Source organism: Taudactylus pleione, unplaced genomic scaffold (genome assembly GCF_031769625.1).
Source record: "Taudactylus pleione unplaced genomic scaffold, aTauple2 ptg000683l, whole genome shotgun sequence".
Taxonomy (NCBI): domain Eukaryota; kingdom Metazoa; phylum Chordata; class Amphibia; order Anura; family Myobatrachidae; genus Taudactylus; species Taudactylus pleione.
In genome coordinates this window covers 443,088-467,667 of record NW_028285085.1, presented here as the reverse complement: position 1 = coordinate 467,667, position 24,580 = coordinate 443,088, and the positions used below count along the sequence as shown (strand labels likewise).

General features: G+C 40.0%; 1 protein-coding gene across 2 annotated transcripts in view; it reads right to left on the bottom strand.

Annotated features, from left to right (window-relative positions):
• The window catches only part of LOC148477905 (myelin protein zero-like protein 2), a 76,345-nt gene that overhangs the window by 39,271 nt on the left and 12,494 nt on the right, over nt 1–24,580 (bottom strand). The gene's annotated exons all lie outside the window — the stretch shown is intronic.

Genomic DNA, 24,580 nt, shown 5'->3' with positions numbered 1-24,580 from the left:
GTTACACTGGGTGGAGTTACAGCCATTTACATGGGATCTGTTGTAGTCAGTCACAGACTGGTGTGACAGTCACATCACATAATACTGAACAGAATGTGTCAAATATTTCTGTCACGTTTAATATGCAGGAAGGGATGGGAGAAGGTGAACACTACTGCCTATGTGTCAAGCTGTTTTTTTTTTTGTACATAAAATGATGTAGAAACTGCAGCTTCTGCATAATTTTATCTAATGGCACATTGAGAAATCAGGGGATATAACTCGCAGGGACAACCTCTGCCCCTTGCGAGTTCCCATTTGTACTTAATGGGGATATTTTCATTCAAAATTAAAATATCCCCTTTGATATGGATACATAATAATCGCGGCAGTTTCGAGATTATTAGTTCATAGACCCCTATATTTCAATTCGCTATTGCTAGTATGTAATATCTGGTTATGAGGCCGTTGTGATATTTCAGTCATCCACAATATATAGACAGTTTCTTCCACTGTGTGCTCCACTCAGGACTGAGAGGTATATTTATGAAAATTAATTTGCGGGCTATCCCCCGAAAACAGACCCTACAAATATTAAGCATTCCCACAAAGTATGTACTGGGGGTGGCAGAAGATAGCAGAGACAAGCGCTGAGGTCCCCCGTTTTTAATCACAGCAGTAGCCCCTATAGGTTTCTATGGGAGCTGCTAAAATGTGAAATTTGCCAAGCTTTGCATTCCGGTGCTTGGTCCCAGTGGCTAAGGGCATCGTTAGATGGTGCTATCCATTGTAACCTATGATCTACATTACGCAAAAGTTTCAATGAGAGGGGTCCTGTAGCTGCTGACCTGGTACTGTCCACTAGCACATGTGACATCAGTAGACTGCGCACGCACATTAGCTGAACCCAGAAGTAAAGTTACTGTATAAAAGATAGGTGCCGCTGTACGTGCACGTGTATTTTGGAATATGCAGGCTATACATAATTTCTTATTGATGCAACATGAGGCGATAAAATAATTATCAGGACAATAAAAAAAATAACTGATGAATCTGCGATTTTGTATTTAAATTAGGTGAATGCCTACAGCACAACCTTGTCAGGAGACAGCGGAGAAATTGTTTTCATATTGATTTCATTTACTACTTTTTTTTTATTTACTACATAAGTCCCTATCGACTATTTTTTTTCAGTGAAAATAATAGAAGACAGGTGCTGGACAAGGGGCATATGTAAGATGTACATTCACTACTTGAGTCATTATAACTCACAGATATAATATCAATAATAACTTCAGCAGTAGCGGTGCAGTAATTGTAGCTGATATATTATTTATGAAGCAGTGATAACTTCCTCCTATTTAGTGAGAAGGCTACCGCAGAGAAAGCACAGATTTCTACTTTTCCCACAGTTACCATAACATGCTATGGGGACTGTGAAGTGGCTCAATGTAACTGCTGTTGTAGTCGCTATGTAATGCCATCTTGAGGTGGGGTTACCCTATACTCAGCAATAGGGACCTGCAAAGCCACTCCGGATCTGCAGAAGCGCATCTTGCTGGAACTCCTCGCTGCCAGTGTAAGGCCTATTTTACACCTGCCGGTTTTTCCCGTCCGGCAAAAAAATGAAGGTGTTAAATTTAGTGATACATGGAAGAGGGTGGGTCCTTTCAGATGGCACGGTCACCGTGTTACAGCCGGGAATATCCACTGAGAAGGACGGCTACGGTGTCGTCCCTGCAAGTCAGTGGAGTATAGGAAAAAATGTTTCCTTACACACACACCGGCCGGCTTGTACTGCAGCTTCTTCTCCTGCGCATGCTCACTAGATGAAGGGGAAAAAAACATTAAAAATGTCTCAAAGCCATTCCATGTGAAAGGCAGTGGCGCATCTATAATGGGTGCAGTGTGTTCGGAGCACGCGGGCTCCCGGGTCCAGGGGGGCCCCGCACCTCACACCCTGCACCCATTTTTTTTTAAACTTACCTGTCTGTGGTCCCGCGTTGGGTCTCAGCGCTGCTCAGAACACAAGGAAATGGCCACCGCCGAGAGAGGAGGGGGCTCCGCTCGGTGAGTGCACACGGGCCCCCTCCTCTCTTAAGACGCCCCTGGTCCGGCTTCTGCCTGTTTTTTTGCCGGCCGGTGAAAACCAGCAGGTGTGAAATAGCCCTTAGGCAGCTGGTGAGGAGAAAAAAAAATATGTCATAGCAGCAGGTAAGAAGAGCCCTTGATTGATAAGTTTTCACCTAAAATGGATTTGTATCAGATTTAAAAGTATTGGTGAATTTGAGATAATGACATATGTTTGCAATTTTTGGGGATGATTCAATTAGCTTGTAAACACAATTATGGTAGGCTAATCTCTGCTCGCACCTCCATAGCCTGCAAGCAAAAATCAGCCTCCAATATCCCTTTCAGACAAAAGACCCGGGAAATTTCTTCCTCAGACCCGGGAATTTCTCCTGTGCAAATTCCCGGGTATTTGGTGGAGACCCCCCTTTCACACTGCAGCTTCTACCCGGGAAATTCCCAGTTAGACCCCTTTCAGACATAAGTCGGGTTTTTTAGTTTTTAATATTAGCTGCCTCTCTTCTGCCCTTCCTAGCCTATCCCCTCTCTGGCTGCCGATGATAATGTCATCATCATGCTGCAGGCAGCCAACCAATCACTGCAGCCATTTTATTTTATTATCATTAAATTATTTATATCTGCCCTGGTAGTCCAGTGGGAGTGCGGGCGGCACGCTGTGGCAGAGACACGCCAGCGGGTGTCCCCGGCGTCTGGCTGGGGCTCTCTGTACACAGCCACCGACGCGGGGGGTGGTGAGCAGCAGCACTGAGCATCCTATAGGACACTCTGTGCTGCTAACTCAAAGCAGCAGTGCTGAGCGTCCTGTAGGATGCTCTGTGCACTGCCAGCTCAATGTAAAAGCTGCTTAGTGCAGCCTGGGAGTAAATTCCTGGGTAGCACCATTCAGACATAAGCAGGGTAATGTCCCGGGAAATTCCCTGGTTGATTGAAGGGTTGGCTACCCGGGAACGTGTTCCCGGGTACGTACCCTTCAGACATACGCGGCAGATTCTCGGTATGTCTCGGCAGACAGATTCTCGGTATGTCTGAAAGGGGTATAAGACATATCCTGCAAAACTGACAGAAGCTGTTCAGTGTAAATAGTTTATATAATACCCCTTTTACACCAAAATCCCGGGTCCGACCCTGGAATTTGAACACTGGTCTATCCCGGGTCGAACTCGGCTTCAGACCCCGTTTACACTGCAATTCGACCCGGGTTCTTCCCGGGTTTGCCCCATTCACACTGAACCCGGGTAATCCCTGCTTTTCCCTATAGATGTCATTAAAAATTGACTTTTTTAAGGGCTGACAAAGGTGAGGTCACAAAAGGCAACAAAAGAGAGGGGCGGGGACTGCTTACAGCATTGCAGCAATGATGGCAGACGGAGCACATGTGGGTATTCCCGATGTCCTCACTGTTTTCAGCTTTCTGTTTCAGCAACAGAGAATTGGATGCAGCTTTTTATGATGTGGCACCTTGTGCAGGGTTCGAGGAGGAGAGCGCAATTCTTGGCTGAGAGGGCCAGATTTCGACGCCAATATTTGCGCAGGAGGAGAGCACTGATATCAGCCAACATCACCACCATGATGAGATTGACCACGATGAGAAATAGAAGAATGTGGGCCAGAGACCGCCACCATGGAGAAGCTTTCATGCAGACTGTAGAAGCTTTCCAAGTGGAGCAGTGGCTGGAACACTTTCAGATGTCGCGTGCCACCTTTTATTATATTTTGGAATTACTGGCACCAGCACTGATGATGCAGACCACCAACTACCGAAAGCCCATCACCCCAATCAGGAGATTAGCCATTGCACTCTGGTGGTATGCTACCCCCGGAGAGTACCGCACACTCTCCTGTCTATTTGGTGTTGGGATTGGCACAGTCTGCAAGATCATTTAACAGGTGACGCGGGCATTAGTGGATACCCTGTACCAGCGCTTTATCTCCTTGCCAGAAGGACAGCGCCTAGATGAAGCCATCCAAGGCTTCCTCAGGCGTGGGTATCCGCAGTGTGCTGGTGCCATAGACGGCACCCACATACCCATCATCGTCCCCCATGAAAACCCTGTGGATTATTATAATCGTAAAGGGTGGCATTCCATTATTCTTCAAGCCATTGTGGACCACCGATATTGGTAAGTAAATTTGTACAAATTATTCTTTCATATCTACATTTATTTTATGTTTTTTGTTGGTAGAATACTCTTTTTTTTTTTTTTTTTTTAGTTTTACAGATGTTTTCATAGGCTGGCCTGGACGGGCACATGACGCCAGAGTACTAGCCAACTCTGACTTGTACAGCATAGCAGAGGAAAAGCGGGGTGGATGGCTTATCCCTAGAGAGGTAAGAATATATGGTCCTTTTTCTCTTTATGTCCACTATTCTTATGTGCTTTAGCAAAATATGAAGTGTGAAATGGTGCGGAATGCATGATATTCCAAAGTATTTGCCAACATATATATTGTGCTATAAAATACATGAAATTTTTTGAAACCTACTTGACCACCATGTGAATACACCTTATGCCACTTCTCATTATAATGACCATATATTTTTTTTAACAGAAATCGGTGACCGTAGATGGCGTGGAGATCCCGGTCCACATCATTGGCGATGCGGCATATCCTTTGAAGCATTGGCTAATGAAGGGTTATACACAACATGTACAGTTGTCCCCGGAAAAGGTCACCTACACTCACAGCCTTAGCCCTGCCCGGATGGCTGTGGAAAATGCTTTTGGACGTTTAAAAGGACGTTGGCGCTGTCTCATGAAGAGGAATGATGTGGACCTAAAAATCATGCCCCATGTAGTAGCAGCCTGCTGCATACTGCATAACATTTGCGAAATTCAAAAGGACCACTTCCTTCCAGAGTGGAATGTGCAGGACACTGAGGTGGGGGGCATTGCAAGTGATGCAGTAAGCTACGTGGGGGAGCATGAGGACAGCGCCGAGCTCATCTGGGCCATCATTTCTAAAAACCTTCTCTTATTGATTTAAAATAAAAAGGCAAAATTTCATATTTCAAACATGTTTTTGGTTTATTTGGTTTGAAAGTTTTTTGTTTTTTTTACTTTAACCATGTGCATATATTCTGTTTTTTAATAGAACAGTTTTAACACATTCTTAGATTGTAGAAAAAGTATAAAAACATTATAAAACAAATGTCAAACATCGTATGCCCACTATAAAAGAAAAGTGCCTTATAGATCCTTGTGGGCAAAACAATATACTATAAAAGTAATAAAAAATTGAAAAGTGCCATCACACAATAAACATGATACTTTTAGCTACACAATAGAAAAAAAACAAACTAAAATAGAACATGTACCGGTTGGTACAACGATAAAATATTTAAAATGGCCATGTTTACGGCAATTGCCTATACACTGTATACTGTGGTGACTCTTGGTTTGTTTCTGTTGTGTTAGGGTTAGTGCTAGGGTTGTAATAATTGGGCCCCATATTGCACTGCCCAAATCTGTGTTCTGGGTACACTGGGGCCTGTGGTAATGGCTGTGTTTGGTTTGGATAGCCACGAGCAAATGTGCGCTCAAAAAACAACATCTGTCTCTCTTGCATATCCATTAATTGCCTCAGAAATGACTGCTGCATTTGCCTTTCGGACTCTAGAAACCGATCCAATCTAGCATCCTCCTGCCTCTGAATATCGCCATCCAATTCGCGGAGATGCTCCACGATCACAGAAGTCATCGCTCTAGCCGCTTGCTCCGACCTGTTGAGCTTCTTCTTTCTGGGTGGCACATTGTAGACTGCAAAGGGGAGAAACAAAAAAAATATATAATATGCACTGAGCCGACATAAAGATAGCATTGGTGTTTGTGTACATGTGCTTGTGGCCTTCTATCTACCTGCACGCTAGCAGCACTCTACAACAGTTACCATTTGGATTTAAGTGAATGTAGTGTGTGTGTGTAATGTGGTTGTTTTTATTTTTTTAAATACTTACTATTAGCGCGTAGCGGAGGGGTATTTTTAGGGGGCGCAGTCTCTGAGCTTGTCTCAACTACCTCATCTATGGTGGAAGCGATACTGTCAGCATTCACAGATGAATCCATCCTGTCAGCATTCACAGATGAATCCATCCCACTTCCTTCTCCAGGCTCATCGGTCAGTAGGAGCTGTGATGTTGGTCTGCATTGCGAGGACGGCAGGGTAACCTGTGTAGCCGGTACCTCTTGACTATCCTCCTGCTGGCTGGAGCAGGATGGCGCAATTGAGGAGGACAGTGCTATGGTGTTTGAAAGCACTGTATTTCCAAAAGCGCTGTAGCACAATTGGTAATGCACCCATTCCTTGCGGCCTGCACCACTTTTGTTGCGGTTATGATCGTGCACTTTAGTAAACTGCTTACGCAAGGCCTTCAATTTATTGACCACTTGCTGCTGCGTGCGTTTTATCCCTCGGGACTCCAGCATCTTGGCTATATTGTGGTACACTACTGCATCTTTCACTGTGCCAGTCATCTGGCGTTTAATTTCTTCCTCCGCCCTGATGAGCAGTAGCTCTCGGATATCGGCATCGGTCCAGTTCGATGCAGCACACATGCTGCTGTAGCAACAGGCTGTGGGTCAGGCTGCTGTTATGGCTGTGTATCATCCTGCGTTTGGAGTTGCTGGTCAGGCTGTGGTGCAGGCTGCAGTTCTGACTGTGGCAGCCTGTGTATCAGCCTGCGTTTTGTGGGAGTTGGTCAGGCTGTGGTGCAGGCTGTGTGCAGGAGGTTAGGCAGGCAAGTAATGGCTGCGTTTGCGTCTCTCTGCAGGGCCCTGACAAATGACATCATCTGCCAGCACCCCAGAAGCTCCAAACAGCTAATAGCAGAATGTAGCCGGGTAAAATAATCCGGGTAGCACCCGTTCACACTGCCGCATGACACGGGAACAACCCGTGTTCAACCCTGCCCTCATCCCGAGTAAGATTCCCGGGTAAATCAACCCGGGAAATTTTTCTGGAAGCCGTTCACACAGAGCATCGACCCGGATTGACCCGGCAATAACCTGGGTTATTCGGTTGGTGTAAAAGGTGTATTAGTATACAGTGCAGTGTGGATAGTTTGTATTTGTATACAGTGCAGTGTGGATAGTTTGTATTTGCATACAGTGCAGTGCAGATAGTTTGTATTTGTATACAGTGTAATGTAAATAGTTTATATTTGTATACAGTGCAGTGTGAATAGTTTATATTTGTGTTCAGTGTGGATAGTTTCTATATTTATACAGTGAAGTGTCGATAGTTTCTATATGTATACTGTGCAGTGTGGATAGTTTCTATATGTATACAGTGCAGTATGGATAGTATCTATTTGTATTTTGTATACAGTGCAGTGTGAATAGTTTATATTTGTGTGCAGTGTGGATAGTTTCTATATGTATACAGTGCAGTGTGGATAGTTTATATTTGTATACAGTGCAGTGTGGATAGTTTCTATTTGTATACAGTGCAGTGTGGATAGTTTCTATTTGTATACAGTGCAGTGTGGATAGTTTCTATTTGTATACAGTGCAGTGCGAATAGTTTCTATTTGTATACAGTGCAGTGTGGATGGTTTATATTTGTATACAGTGCAGTGTAAATAGTTTATATTTGCATACAGTGTAGTATCAATAGTTTATATTTGTATATAATACAGTGTGGATAGTTTACATTTGTATACAATGCAGTGTGGATAGTTTATATTTGTATAAAGTGCAGTGTGACTAGTTTATATTTGTATGCAGTGTGGATAGTTTATATTTGTATACAGTGCAGTGTGTATAGTTTCTATTTGTATATATTATGCAGTGTGGATAGTTTATATTTGTATACAGTGCAGTGTGGATGGTTTATATTTGTATACAGTGCAGTGTGAATAGTTTATATTTGTGTGCAGTGTGGATAGTTTATATTTGTATACAGTGCAGTGTCAATAGTTTATATTTGTATACAATACAGTGTGGATAGTTTACATTTGTATACAATGCAGTGTGGATAGTTTATATTTGTATAAAGTGCAGTGTGAATAGTTTATATTTGTATGCAGTGTGGATAGTTTATATTTGTATATATTATGCAGTGTGGATAGTTTATATTTATATATATTATGCAGTGTGGATAGTTTATATTTGTATACAGTGCAGTGTGAATAGTTTATATTTGTGTGCAGTGTGGATAGTTTATATTTGTATACAGTGCAGTGTGGATAGTTTATATTTGTATACAGTGCAGTGTGAATAGTTTATATTTGTGTGCAGTGTGGATAGTTTATATTTGCATACAGTGCAGTGTGGATAGTCTATTTTTGTATACAATGCAGTGTGGATATTTTATATTTGTATACAGTGCAGTGAAAATAGTTTATATTTGTATACAGTGCAGTGTAAAAAGTTTATATTTGTGTACAATACAGTGTGGATAGTTTATATTTATATACAATGCAGTGTGGAGAGCTTATATTTGTATACAGTGCAGTGTGGATAGTTTGTATTTGCATACAGTGCAGTGCAGATAGTTTGTATTTGTATACAGTGTAATGTAAATAGTTTATATTTGTATACAGTGCAGTGTGAATAGTTTATATTTGTGTTCAGTGTGGATAGTTTCTATATTTATACAGTGCAGTGTCGATAGTTTCTATATGTATACTGTGCAGTGTGGATAGTTTCTATATGTATACAGTGCAGTATGGATAGTATCTATTTGTATTTTGTATACAGTGCAGTGTGAATAGTTTATATTTGTGTGCAGTGTGGATAGTTTCTATATGTATACAGTGCAGTGTGGATAGTTTATATTTGTATACAGTGCAGTGTGGATAGTTTCTATTTGTATACAGTGCAGTGTGGATAGTTTCTATTTGTATACAGTGCAGTGTGGATAGTTTCTATTTGTATACAGTGCAGTGCGAATAGTTTCTATTTGTATACAGTGCAGTGTGGATGGTTTATATTTGTATACAGTGCAGTGTAAATAGTTTATATTTGCATACAGTGTAGTATCAATAGTTTATATTTGTATATAATACAGTGTGGATAGTTTACATTTGTATACAATGCAGTGTGGATAGTTTATATTTGTATAAAGTGCAGTGTGACTAGTTTATATTTGTATGCAGTGTGGATAGTTTATATTTGTATACAGTGCAGTGTGTATAGTTTCTATTTGTATATATTATGCAGTGTGGATAGTTTATATTTGTATACAGTGCAGTGTGGATGGTTTATATTTGTATACAGTGCAGTGTGAATAGTTTATATTTGTGTGCAGTGTGGATAGTTTCTATATTTATACAGTGAAGTGTCGATAGTTTCTATATGTATACTGTGCAGTGTGGATAGTTTCTATATGTATACAGTGCAGTATGGATAGTATCTATTTGTATTTTGTATACAGTGCAGTGTGAATAGTTTATATTTGTGTGCAGTGTGGATAGTTTCTATATGTATACAGTGCAGTGTGGATAGTTTATATTTGTATACAGTGCAGTGTGGATAGTTTCTATTTGTATACAGTGCAGTGTGGATAGTTTCTATTTGTATACAGTGCAGTGTGGATAGTTTCTATTTGTATACAGTGCAGTGCGAATAGTTTCTATTTGTATACAGTGCAGTGTGGATGGTTTATATTTGTATACAGTGCAGTGTAAATAGTTTATATTTGCATACAGTGTAGTATCAATAGTTTATATTTGTATATAATACAGTGTGGATAGTTTACATTTGTATACAATGCAGTGTGGATAGTTTATATTTGTATAAAGTGCAGTGTGACTAGTTTATATTTGTATGCAGTGTGGATAGTTTATATTTGTATACAGTGCAGTGTGTATAGTTTCTATTTGTATATATTATGCAGTGTGGATAGTTTATATTTGTATACAGTGCAGTGTGGATGGTTTATATTTGTATACAGTGCAGTGTGAATAGTTTATATTTGTGTGCAGTGTGGATAGTTTATATTTGTATACAGTGCAGTGTCAATAGTTTATATTTGTATACAATACAGTGTGGATAGTTTACATTTGTATACAATGCAGTGTGGATAGTTTATATTTGTATAAAGTGCAGTGTGAATAGTTTATATTTGTATGCAGTGTGGATAGTTTATATTTGTATATATTATGCAGTGTGGATAGTTTATATTTATATATATTATGCAGTGTGGATAGTTTATATTTGTATACAGTGCAGTGTGAATAGTTTATATTTGTGTGCAGTGTGGATAGTTTATATTTGTATACAGTGCAGTGTGGATAGTTTATATTTGTATACAGTGCAGTGTGAATAGTTTATATTTGTGTGCAGTGTGGATAGTTTATATTTGCATACAGTGCAGTGTGGATAGTCTATTTTTGTATACAATGCAGTGTGGATATTTTATATTTGTATACAGTGCAGTGAAAATAGTTTATATTTGTATACAGTGCAGTGTAAAAAGTTTATATTTGTGTACAATACAGTGTGGATAGTTTATATTTATATACAATGCAGTGTGGAGAGCTTATATTTGTATACAGTGCAGTGTGGATAGTTTGTATTTGCATACAGTGCAGTGCAGATAGTTTGTATTTGTATACAGTGTAATGTAAATAGTTTATATTTGTATACAGTGCAGTGTGAATAGTTTATATTTGTGTTCAGTGTGGATAGTTTCTATATTTATACAGTGCAGTGTCGATAGTTTCTATATGTATACTGTGCAGTGTGGATAGTTTCTATATGTATACAGTGCAGTATGGATAGTATCTATTTGTATTTTGTATACAGTGCAGTGTGAATAGTTTATATTTGTGTGCAGTGTGGATAGTTTCTATATGTATACAGTGCAGTGTGGATAGTTTATATTTGTATACAGTGCAGTGTGGATAGTTTCTATTTGTATACAGTGCAGTGTGGATAGTTTCTATTTGTATACAGTGCAGTGTGGATAGTTTCTATTTGTATACAGTGCAGTGCGAATAGTTTCTATTTGTATACAGTGCAGTGTGGATGGTTTATATTTGTATACAGTGCAGTGTAAATAGTTTATATTTGCATACAGTGTAGTATCAATAGTTTATATTTGTATATAATACAGTGTGGATAGTTTACATTTGTATACAATGCAGTGTGGATAGTTTATATTTGTATAAAGTGCAGTGTGACTAGTTTATATTTGTATGCAGTGTGGATAGTTTATATTTGTATACAGTGCAGTGTGTATAGTTTCTATTTGTATATATTATGCAGTGTGGATAGTTTATATTTGTATACAGTGCAGTGTGGATGGTTTATATTTGTATACAGTGCAGTGTGAATAGTTTATATTTGTGTGCAGTGTGGATAGTTTATATTTGTATACAGTGCAGTGTCAATAGTTTATATTTGTATACAATACAGTGTGGATAGTTTACATTTGTATACAATGCAGTGTGGATAGTTTATATTTGTATAAAGTGCAGTGTGAATAGTTTATATTTGTATGCAGTGTGGATAGTTTATATTTGTATATATTATGCAGTGTGGATAGTTTATATTTATATATATTATGCAGTGTGGATAGTTTATATTTGTATACAGTGAAGTGTGAATAGTTTATATTTGTGTGCAGTGTGGATAGTTTATATTTGTATACAGTGCAGTGTGGATAGTTTATATTTGTATACAGTGCAGTGTGGATAGTTTATATTTGCATACAGTGCAGTGTGGATAGTCTATTTTTGTATACAATGCAGTGTGGATATTTTATATTTGTATACAGTGCAGTGAAAATAGTTTATATTTGTATACAGTGCAGTGTAAAAAGTTTATATTTGTGTACAATACAGTGTGGATAGTTTATATTTATATACAATGCAGTGTGGAGAGCTTATATTTGTATACAATGCAGTGTGGATAGTTTATATTTGTATACAGTGCAGTGTAAATAGTTTATATTTGTATACAATACAGTGTGGATAGTTTATATTTGTATACAGTGCAGTGTAAATAGTTTATATTTGTATACAATACAGTGTGGATAGTTTTTATTTGTATACAATGCAGTGTGGATAGTTTATATTTGTATACAATGCAGTGTGGAGAGTTTATATTTGTACAGTGCAGTGTGGATAGTTTATATTTGTATACAATGCAGTGTGGATAGTTTATATTTGTATACAGTGCAGTGTAAATAGTTAATATTCGCATACAGTGCAGTGTAAATAGTTTATATTTGTATACAATAGTGTGGATAGTTTATATTTGTATACAGTGCAGTGTGAATAGTTTATATTTGTGTGCAGTGTGGATAGTTTATATTTGTATACAGTGCAGTGTGAATAGTTTATATTTGTGTGCAGTGTGGATAGTTTATATTTGCATACAGTGCAGTGTGGATAGTCTATTTTTGTATACAATGCAGTGTGGATATTTTATATTTGTATACAGTGCAGTGAAAATAGTTTATATTTGTATACAGTGCAGTGTAAAAAGTTTATATTTGTGTACAATACAGTGTGGATAGTTTATATTTATATACAATGCAGTGTGGAGAGCTTATATTTGTATACAATGCAGTGTGGATAGTTTATATTTGTATACAGTGCAGTGTAAATAGTTTATATTTGTATACAATACAGTGTGGATAGTTTATATTTGTATACAGTGCAGTGTAAATAGTTTATATTTGTATACAATACAGTGTGGATAGTTTTTATTTGTATACAATGCAGTGTGGATAGTTTATATTTGTATACAATGCAGTGTGGAGAGTTTATATTTGTACAGTGCAGTGTGGATAGTTTATATTTGTATACAATGCAGTGTGGATAGTTTATATTTGTATACAGTGCAGTGTAAATAGTTAATATTCGCATACAGTGCAGTGTAAATAGTTTATATTTGTATACAATAGTGTGGATAGTTTATATTTGTATACAATGCAGTGTGAATAGTTTATATTTGTATACAGTGCAGTGTGGATAGTTTATATTTGTATACAATGCAGTCTGGATAGTTTATATTTATATACAGTGCAGTGTAAATAGTTATATTTGCATACAGTGCAGTGTGGATAGTTTATATTTGTATACAATGCAGTGTGGATCAGTGCTGTAACTAGGGCAGGGCGAGCGGGGTGCTTGCCTTGGGTGCGTGGTGCGTGCCTTGGGCGCGGGGGGAGCGTCCCCGGCCAGTGTAGCGCCAACCGCAGTGAGTGCGGTCAGTGCTACACATTTACACAGGACCGGCGCTAGGCTTCCAGCGCCGGTCCTGTGCTGCACAGCTGAGCCCCTTCCCTCCCCTTGAGCGCTTGTCCAATAGCGCCAGGGTGGCAGGCGGGCTCAGACTGTGCATAACACACACATCGCTGCCAGCACTGGCGGTGATGTGTGTGTTAATCAGAAGCCAATGAGAGTCAGACAGACTCTCATTGGCTGCTGCTGCACACACATCACTGCCGAGCGGCAGCGATGTGTGTGTGAATCAGCAGCCAATGAGAGTCAGATAGACTCTCATTGACTGCTGCGCGCCCACTGCAAGAGCCAGGCTTCCGTCCGGCTCCTGCAGTGGTAAAGGGAGAAATGTCATGATGTCTCTCCCAGAATGCAGAGCGGCCCGGCCCAGCCCGGGAGGATGGACGTGTGGACAGCGGCGGGAACAGGAGCGTGGGTACAGGTAAGTATTTTGCTTTTGTTTAATTTTAGTGTGTATTTGGGGAGGGGCGCTCTCTATTACAAAGAAGGGGACTACTACTGGGGGGGATACTACTGTGGGCACTGCTTCAGGTGGGGGGACCAGTACTGGGGACTACTACTGGGGGCACTGCTTCGGGGGGGGACCATTACTTGAGACAACTACTGTGGGGGGATACTACTGGGGCACTGCCTCGGGGGGGACCACTACTGAGGGGATACTACTGGGGGGGATACAACTGAGGGCACTGCATCGTGGGGGACCACTACTGGGGACTACCACTGGGGGGATACTACTGTGGGCACTACATCATGTGGGACCACTACTGGGAACTACCACTGGGGGGGGATACTACTGTGGGCACTGCATTGTGGGGGACCACTACTGGGGACTACTACAAGGGGCACTGCATCAAGGGGGACTCCTACTGGGGGAACTATGTAAAGGGCACTCTATAGGAGGGACTACTACTGGGGGCACTATATAAGGGGCTCACTACTGGGGGCACTGCACAGGGTGGTCCACTACAGGGGGCACTGAAAAGGGAGAACCACTACAGGGGGCACTGCATAAGGGGGACAACTACTGGGGGCACTGTATATGGGGGATCACTACTGGGGGCACTGTTTAAGGGGAACTAATGGGGGGCTGCATAAGGGGGACCACTACAGGGGGCACCGTGTAAGGGACACTGCATATACGGGACCACTACTGGGGGCCTGTATAAGGGGAACTAATCGGGGCCTGCATAAGCGGGACCACTACTAGGGGCACTGCATAGGGGGGGGACTGTATAAGGGGCACTGCATTAAGGTGCAAATGGAAAGAAATGTTCCCAGTGACAAGAAAGGGGTGTGTATCATGTTGACACGCCCCATTTTTTAGTGGCCACGCCCATTTTTCACCGCGCGCTCCTTCGGTGCGCACACTTGGGGAGGGGGTTTTCTCCATTTTCAAATTTGCCCTGGGCTCCAAATACCCTAGTTACGCCACTGGTGTGGATAGTTTATATTTGTATACAATACAGTGTGGATAGTTTATATTTGTATACAATGCAGTGTGGATAGTTTATATTTGTATACAATACAGTGTGGATAGTTTATATTTGTATACAATGCAGTGTGGATAGTTTATATTTGTATACAATGCAGTGTGGATAGTTTCTATTTGTATACAATGCAGTGTGGATAGTTTCTATTTGTATACACTGCAGTGTGGATAGTTTCTATTTGTATACAATACAGTGTGGATAGTTTATATTTGTATACAATGCAGTGTGGATAGTTTATATTTGTATACAATACAGTGTGGATAGTTTATATTTGTATACAGTGCAGTGTGGATAGTTTCTATTTGTATACAATACAGTGTGGATAGTTTATATTTGTATACAATGCAGTGTGGATAGTTTATATTTGTATACAGTGCAGTGTGGATAGTTTATATTTGTATAAAGTGCAGGGTGGAGAGTTTTGTATTCAGTGCAGGGTGGAGAGTTTATATTTTTATACAGTTCAGTGTATAGGAATTTATGGGGGCAATCCAATTAGCCGCGAAGTGTGCTAATCGGGTATGTGTTGCCGTTCAAACGATGGCAACAGCACCACATCTCGCACCCCTTACAGCCCTCTTCCAGGTCGAATTTGCTCAATTTTGTATGCAGCCCTATGGTGCTGCGCACAGTTGTGTGAGAGTTCAGGCTGCCACTGGGCTGCTATAAAGTGCACCTGTTGCCGAGATGACTCGCACTCGTGGGTTCATCGCAGTTAATTCAATTGACCCCTATGTGGGCAGTGGAAAGATTTTGGCGATGTAGGACCAGATTTAAACTTAAATCCCGGTATTGCCTTAAAGTAACTTGCTGCTTAAATCGAGAAGGACCATAATTAAAATATTGAAGGCTATTACATTTGAGCCTTTATCTTTGCAATGTGGATAGTTCATATCATACTTACCTTCTCTCCCGGAAGTTGTGGGAGGCTCCCGAATATTTGGGTAGACCCCCGCAGCCCCGGAAGAGTGTCTGGCTCTCCCACATCCCACCCACTTCCTAGTGAAGTGGGCAGGATGGGGAGATAATTGGCGAGAATCACGGCTCTGGATAGAGGGGGCGGGTTTACCTGATGCAAAAACGCGTCCTTTAGCCATGCCCCCTCCTTGCAGTCCTGAGACTCGCGGCAGTTTACTGTGATGGGCCAGCTCCTAATGACATAGGAGCCCCCCCCAAATGGGCCAGCTGCATCTCCTCTCCGGGCTTCTCTGCCGGGGTTTAGAACCCGCCGTTTTGTAAATTTTGCCCTATGTGTTCTTTAATAGTATTTATTGATTAAAATATATTAAAATAAAAAATATACAATATGAAGAAAATACAAGAAATTTTAAGTACAGTAGGATGATATGGTAACGTGTTTATCCCGTAAAAGTCCAATGTACGGGATAAAGCACGTTGCACATGGGAAAATGTCCGGTAGCTAGGGATGGACAATGGAAACCGATGGTTTTACGATTTGATTGAAGTCCTTTTTCAATGGAATACCGGGAATTTGATGGTTGATAGCCATCGGATGCAGCTTTCCAATGCCCATCTGATGGCTGGTTGTGGGAGGGGAGCACAATTTTGTGGACGGGGAAGCCGCGAGGCTCCACCTCCTTTCACAGAGGCTATGCTACCTTTTCATCCGCTGGTATAACCATCACAATGGTTATAGTATTTAATGGTTGCGATGCGGTGAATAGTTGCCATCGCACTGCTGGATATGATATCAGAAGCCCGGCAACCATTCGAACCCGGGCTTCCGATATCCATCCCTGCCGGCAGCCATCCACAGTCACAGATTCTTGCACTTGCCCAAATGTTTGGCCATCCCTGTTATAACCTATAGGCTACAGATCGCAATATGGTGGCAATAAGCAGCCATAATAAATTACTTTTGTCTGGTCTAAACATGATAATTAATAAATGGGCACCTAAATATGATACACGGTCGAATGCCACAGCGTAAATACCAAACGATAAATATCACACTAGCATACCTTCCAACCATCCAAATTTCAGTGGGACAGTCCCATTTTTCGGGCACTGTCCCGATGTACCATCCAAGGCGTTGCAGTATCCCGTGAGCGGGAGGTTGGGTGACACTAGCACCAACGCAGATCTGCTCTGCTGTGCCGAGAGCAGCGGTGGCTGTGACGATGAATGCAACCCACATGTATCTACCCCTTTTCCCCAGGTGAAAGATAAATGAAGGAGAGTCGGAGTAGTATTGACTTAAGAGGATAAATGAATGCTATCTTCATATGTATCTGTTTCCATTGTCATATCTGTGTTTGGACACAAATAAGTTAATTACATGAACCCTGGACATAATGAGACATGACACCATTCATGGGAGGTGAGATTGCAACTGCTCCAACCAAAACATAATACATTGTCTAATTAGATTAGGGCATTGGCAAAGAGGCTGCAAACATTCCAGGTCCCTTAAGCTTTGTCTCTGTGAGCTCTTGTACGTTATTGTATGAAAGTACAATATATTCTTACATAGCTACTGACTATTTATTCTGATTTAATTTCAGAATCTGTTCTCATTTTGGAAGTGTTATTCGAAGCAAGCATTCAAAATGACATTTCATAATGGTATGGGCCAGTCATGTTTTAAGGATTTCTGTCTGTGGAAGCAGGTTGGATAACTACTGATCCAGCAACATAGATTAACGCACCTCTGCATGATTAAAGAAATCCACAAAACATTACCTGTTTGTTGTACCTAGGGTTGTTGGATCATCCCTTTAATAAGAGACACATGAATTACACAGGTTCCGTGACTGATTAAAACCAGGTGAAATGGAGACATGAAATCAGCCAGCCACGGAATTTGTTCAAATCATATGTGTCCCTTTTTAAAGGGATGAGGTGGCTACCCTAGTGGTTACCTGGGGACTGGAGTTGAGAACCTCTGGTATGGACCATTGTATATCCCAGGTGGAGCAGCGCCCTCTGTCTGTGTGTACTGGTTAATGCAGGCTTAAGTTCACATTTCCAACAACAAAAATGTTTTGGAAAATATATGCAAATATTGGTGGCTACATATAGTCCTGAAAGGAGAAGATTTTGTTTATTTTTTTCTACTGTTCATCCTTTTCAGTTATATTGGGGTGTAATGGGTTTATGGACTCTCTCTCAACATATTGTATTAGGCAAAGTTGCGTATTTGGGTTCCCATTGGATACACCTTTACCCATAGAATAGCTTTCTTCTGTATCCACAAGCATTGAACATTAACATAACTTCCTGATGAAATACATACGTGGCTGAAAGGGGTAGTAGGAAGTCAAAAACATAAAGCAATATATGTAGAAGAAACTGACTGGGGATGTTGCCATCAAACTTAGTAAGACACTTTCAGAACATTTAAATCCCATGGGGTCCTTTACTGAAAGCAAAGAACAAATGATACATTTAGAGGGCAATCTTACACGATGCAGGACTTACCAACAATGTTTTTTACTCATCTAGGCGAGCTCGCAGAGGATAGATGCTGCTTGTGGGAGAGGGGTGCAAATTGACATATGGCCTCGCCCTGTGATGCAATGCCCCAAATCTCGTCAACACACAAGTATGATGCAGATGCTTTAAACCGCTTGTATAGCATAATATATTGGTTATTAAATGTATACACTATTTGGCTTATTCATGAGTACTACATGCCTTGGCATTCCAAATGCACTAGATACTCAAACCGCCAAGCAACAGTGGAGGAGTTTGCGCTCCTGTGCAGACTTCCTCGATATCAAATGTAAGCTCCTGATCTTCAGTGCAGCCCTTTCCCTCTCTAAACAGTCTTATTTCTTAAGACCTTATCTCCTCCAAGTTCTCCAACCATTATTGTTCTTTCACCATTTTCAACACCCTCCTCTTCCCCCTCCTCACCTCCACTCCTCACTCTCTGCCCTTGACTTCGCCAATCACTTCACATCCAAACTTTAATCCATCCGTCTGGACATCACATCTCACCAGACCCTCATCTTCCCATCCTCTGCTTTCCCAGCTAGCCACTCCCCATCTTCCCCATCCAGTTTACCAACTGTGATGTCTTTCTCTCCAGTATCTGGAGATGAAGTCATAGCCCTAATCCAGTCCTCGCCCATTACCACATTCCTTCATGACCCTATCCTTTCCCACCTCCTTCACTCCCTCTAGCCCATTGCCTGTTCCCATCTTGCCATCTCTTCAACTTTTCCCTCTCATCAGGCACTGTCCACTCTGCATTAATGCATTCCCAATTCTTGACCCTGACACTCTTTTTAATTACCCCTCCCCATCCATCCCACCTCTTGACTCCAGGCTCCTTGAATGGATTGTCTAAAAATGCCTTACCACCTTTCTTTCCACCCACTCCTTGCTTGACCCATTTCAACTTGAAAGGATTGTCCTATAGACTAGGACAGCAGAAAGAAACTCCTTTTTGGGGGCACTCTTAATAAATCATATACAGAAAATTATGTAACCATTATTTATAGATGCACTTAAAAGGACAGAGACAGACAAACAACAGTAAACAAAGACCATGGTATATAAATATTTTTGAGAGAAAGAAATCAGCTCCACGGTGTTTTGTACCATATATAACTGTAGAGCATGAGCATAGTTTATACCACGGTATTAATAAACCAAGTGTAACCTTCGTATATAAAACACAAAGTAAAAGCAGGACTGGATATGCAGTATAATATCCTATTGTATCCCTTTACCATCTAATTGTGATGAAAGAGAATCTGGCGAAAATATTGAGTATGCTTGATACCATAAAGAACAATCAATTATCATATAAACTGGTTCTTGTGTTCAAGCAAAGATAGTGGCAGGCATCTGATATTACAAATCTTGCACTGTAGTGCATAAACATAGAATCTTTATTAAGCATAAGTTAAATGTTCATAATACCTGTACTAAAATGTACATTGCTGCCTTCATACACCAGAGAGATATATAATAGGTAATAATAGCCCTATTAGTTAACTGTTTCCTAAGTAAATATCTCATATATATGAACATTGTAATAGTACTTCTCTGAGTAATAGTTCATGCCAATCCTAGATGGGCATATAAAGCTCCATATAGTAATGTTAAGCAACTAATTCGTGCAGTCAATAAGATGGTCATCAGACAGCATAGATTAGATATAATGATAATAAATAGTTACAATGTAATCATGCAGTCTGCATCAGATTACCCCTATGAAAAAGTTGATAATATCACAATCTTGTAACCAGCATATAGGTCCTTTAAAGTCTCAAGGAATTAATCACATATATCAGTCAGATCATTATAGTCTGACAGTGTAATTGTAGTTACAATATACTCATACAGTCTGCAGCCGATTATTCATAAAACTAGTGATTGATAATGTCACAATCATGTAACAGGCATACAGGCCCTTTAAAGAATCAAGGGGTTAATCACATATGTCAGTCAGATCATAATAGTCTGACCAAAACCATCTGAATGATAGTACCATCTGAGTCACAATAAAGAGTTAATTGCGCAGATCATTATGGTATGACCATCACTATCTGATTAGCAATACCCACTGAGTAGCAAGATATCCAGGAGTTAATTGCTCAAAACAAGCTAGGCATTGTCATCAGGTCTGAATGATAGGTGTAACTGCAGGGAGCAGACCAGGGAAACAGAAATAGATAGGGTACCTCTCTGGAGTCGCTGCGATATGCAGCGGAGCTATAAACAAACGCCTGCCATGAGGTCAGCTGGGCACAGCTGATACTCACGTGGCCTGGACGCGCGTTTCGCCATTCTGGCTTTGTCAAACAGGAAGCCAAGTGTTAGTGTCATCACCTAGCGGCTTCTTTATACACCGCACATTGTAGTGACGTCACTTATCTCCACCCCTATTTTTTACACAGTGGGGTGAGACAGACCAGCAACAGGATAGGTTGCCATAGTAGCAGTTCCTGTTTACCTTTAAGCAATCCGACATATATGAGTTAAATCAATCACAGACATTATCACAGTATACTATGGACTGCAGTATGTCACTGAATATAATCTCAATACATTATGTTAGTAACGGATTGTACATTCAATAGTGATAAAAATGAAAAGCATGAAAATAATACATAAATAATAAAAACAATGACTTAAATTCATAAAACTAAAGTAATTCTTAACCAGATCAAACTAACTATTAATAGTGGGCACATTGAAAAGAAGGTGCTGGATATTATATATATAACAAATATAACACATATGGGTGAGTTGGAGAAAGTGCTAAGAATTAAATACAATATACAAATATTAATTGTGGTGGTCAATAACATTTGATCAGACACAAGAACAACATTATATCAATAGATTGTGTAAACAGTTGACACTTAAAAATGTGCAGCTGTAAATAAGCAGAAAAAACAAGTAGCGATCCTATAACCACAGAATCCCATTCCGTCCGTGTGCAATATTGCAGTGAACGGACCCTACTCAGGTATGTGTTGTATAGGGTAGCTATTATAAGAAAGGTAAGGTCACTTCTGCTGTTCGTATTACTTGTTAACCGACAGGAACCCTGATGTCATACATACATTGCAGGGTATAATGTCGGACCGAATGAGAGAGTGATTAAAGGTATCTTGGTAAGAATAAGAAGAAACGAAGTATAAGTAGCTCCACTAAGGGAGTATGTCTAAAAATAGACTAGTAGGTAAATACATGGGTCGTAAACCTGCTAATTAAAAGGTTATAAATCCTCATACTTTTGGCCCATAGAAAGATATATTAGTAATATGGATAGTATAAGTAGTAACAGTATAAACAAGTTATGACCCTATAGCCACAACACCCTTTCAGTCCGTGTGTTTAATCACAGTGAACAGACTTCACTCAGGTATGTGTTGTATAGGACATCAATTGGAAGGAAGATACAATCACTTCTGCTTTTCGTATATCATGTTAGCCGAAAAAAACCCTGGTGCTTCAATACCTACTGCACCTGATATACCCAGATGGTCCCCCATCCAGGTACTGATCAGGTCCACCACTGCATAGCTTCCAAGATCAATCGAGATTGGGCATGTCCGGGGTGGTATAGCTGTAGAAGTTTAGGCATTGCAGGGCATAATTGACAGACCGAATGAGAGAGTGATTAGGTACGAAGGTGAGAATACAGTATATTAAGAGAGATATTGCCAGACTTTTGGTATACCGTTTAGGCCTCTATTTTCATATTCTGGGAGATTACTGACCAAAAATGATAATCAATATAAAGGAATAAACATAATTGATGTAAGAAAATTATAATTGCAGGCTCTATGGATATCACCTGCTTGTAGGTCATAGTGGACAAATTTAAAATGCATATGAGAATAAGAAACAAGATGATGCATTCTGAGATTGTAAAGTATATAAGAAAACATAAATAAGTAAAAAGAGAAGAGAAGTAAAAGAATATGAGTAGGTCTGAAGAATAAATAGTGTAAACGTATGTGAGAGTTAGAAATAAGGTATATATACCCAGTATGTCTGTGTGGCGGTGAAGCAAAAAATATGAATAAAGAAAGGAAAAATTAGGTTATATAGTTGTGTGACTGTCTACTGACAGAATTGGTGATTCCTAAATCATACAGTCTATACAGGGAAATAGATAGTTGTGTCATAATGCATAATACAGTGTATAAAGAAAAATATATAAAATACAATAGAATAAAATAAATAAATAATTTAGTAAATAAGGAATGTGAGGATAAGTGAAAGGAAAAAGAGGGGTAGTAGGATAAGTGGTGTAAAATAGTGACAAGGTGGTAAAATACAAATACGTTAGTATTTTATCAATATCTAATAATATATGCATGTGTCAATAAGAAAAGGATAGGAATGTGAAAAAAGGAAAAAACGAAAGGAAGGAAAAGAATAAATTACAGGTTACTATCTAGTAACCAAGAGGGTGATACTCAGATAGCACGGTCAAGGTATAAAATAAGATTACATTGGTAGTGAAGAGTGTAAAGTATAAGTATATATAAAAATGAAAGAAAAAAGAAAAAGAAACCCTGATGTTAACTGCGTGGGTTAGTTCACATGTCATGGAGGTAAAAAAAATCCATAATCAATTTGTTCGTTTAAGCCCTTGGGTGCTACAGTCCCCAATCTGAAAGTCCATTGACATTCTTTTTTTAAAAGCTCCCTTGTAATGTCTCCACCTCTGATTCCCAATCTTATCCTTTCTAGGCCAAAGAATCTCATCGCCTTATCTTTATCAGGGTGCCTAGTATGGAAGTGTCTTGCTACAGATGTGATTTGTTTCATCCTGGCCAGGTCTGAACTAGCATTTCTCACATTACCTATGTGTTCCAGTATCCTTGTTTTAAAAGGCCTTTTGGTCATGCCAACGTATCTCATGTTACAAGTACATGAGATACAGTATATCACGCCCGAAGTATTACAGTTGGTAAAGTCATCAAGAGGTATCATCATACCATCTTTATCATAAATATGATCAATTCTAGTGATATATTGACAGGCTTTGCATGAACCACATGGATAGGTTCCTTTTGTCTTGGACTGACCAACTCTGATTTTGGAGAAGTGGCTCTTAACAAGATGATCCCGTAGATTGGGTGAACGTCTCCAACTCATGGATACCTTTCTTTTTAGTTTGGTTGCAAGATCCATATCAGAAAGTAATATCGGCCAATGTCTGTTGATAGATTCTTGTATCTCTTTCCACTCTTGGCAATAATTACCGACAAATCTGATTTCTTGATTATCAGATTTATTCGTCCTAGTTTGGAATATTAAGGATTCTCTCTTGGTATTGTGTAACGATGTTTGGGCTTTTTTGATAAGTCTGTTACTATAGCCTCTTTCTTTAAGTCGAGTAGCCAATTCCAAACTTTTTTCCTTATAGACCTTATCCTCAGAGCAATTTCGTCTCAGTCTGAGGAATTCTCCTCTTGGGATGTTATTCACTGTGGGTGGGAAGTGTGCACTCAAGCTATGCAGGAGACTATTGGTTGCAGTTTGTTTTCTATGTAGTGCTGTTGCCAGCATATTATTGTGATCTCTGTAAATGGCCAGGTCCAAAAAGGTGATTTTGTCTTTGTTGATATCATGTGTTAATTTCAGATTCAAGTTGTTATTGTTCAGTATATTGATGAATTCAAGAAGCTTTTCTTCACTACCATCCCATATTACCAGGATATCATCAATATACTGCATCCAACTGATTATATTGTCAGTGTACTGATCATTCCTCTCATGGAATACCACCTCCTTCTCCCACCACCCTAGATATAGGTTGGCATAGGTGGGGGCACAGGCTGATCCCATTGCCGTGCCCTTCACCTGCCAATAGAATTTATCATTGAAGGTGAAGAAATTTTTGTGTAAGATAAAGTGTAGAAGTTGCAGGATAAATTCATGGAATTTGTCCATGCCTTCCATGGCCAAAAAGTACCTTACTGCTTCAATCCCTGATTTATGTCTGATGCTGGTGTACAGGGTTTCTACATCCAGGCTAGCCAATATGTAAGTATCCTCCATAGCGACATCGTGAAGTTTCATAAGTACGTCAGATGTATCGCGTACGTATGAGGGTAGGGCTAGTACATTGTTCCTGAGGTGAATATCCACAAAAGTACTAGCTTTTTCAGATAAACCACCAATACCCGATACAATTGGTCTCCCTGGGGGGTTGTGGAGGTCCTTGTGTAATTGGGAAACAAGTAGAAAGTGGGTACTCTAGGGTGTTTAGTATATAGATATTGATATTCCTGTTTCGTAATAGTGTTGTTTTGTACTGCTCTATCCAAAATTCTATTGTAAAATTCTTTACAATTCTCCATGGGATTAAGCAGTGTGCGCTGAT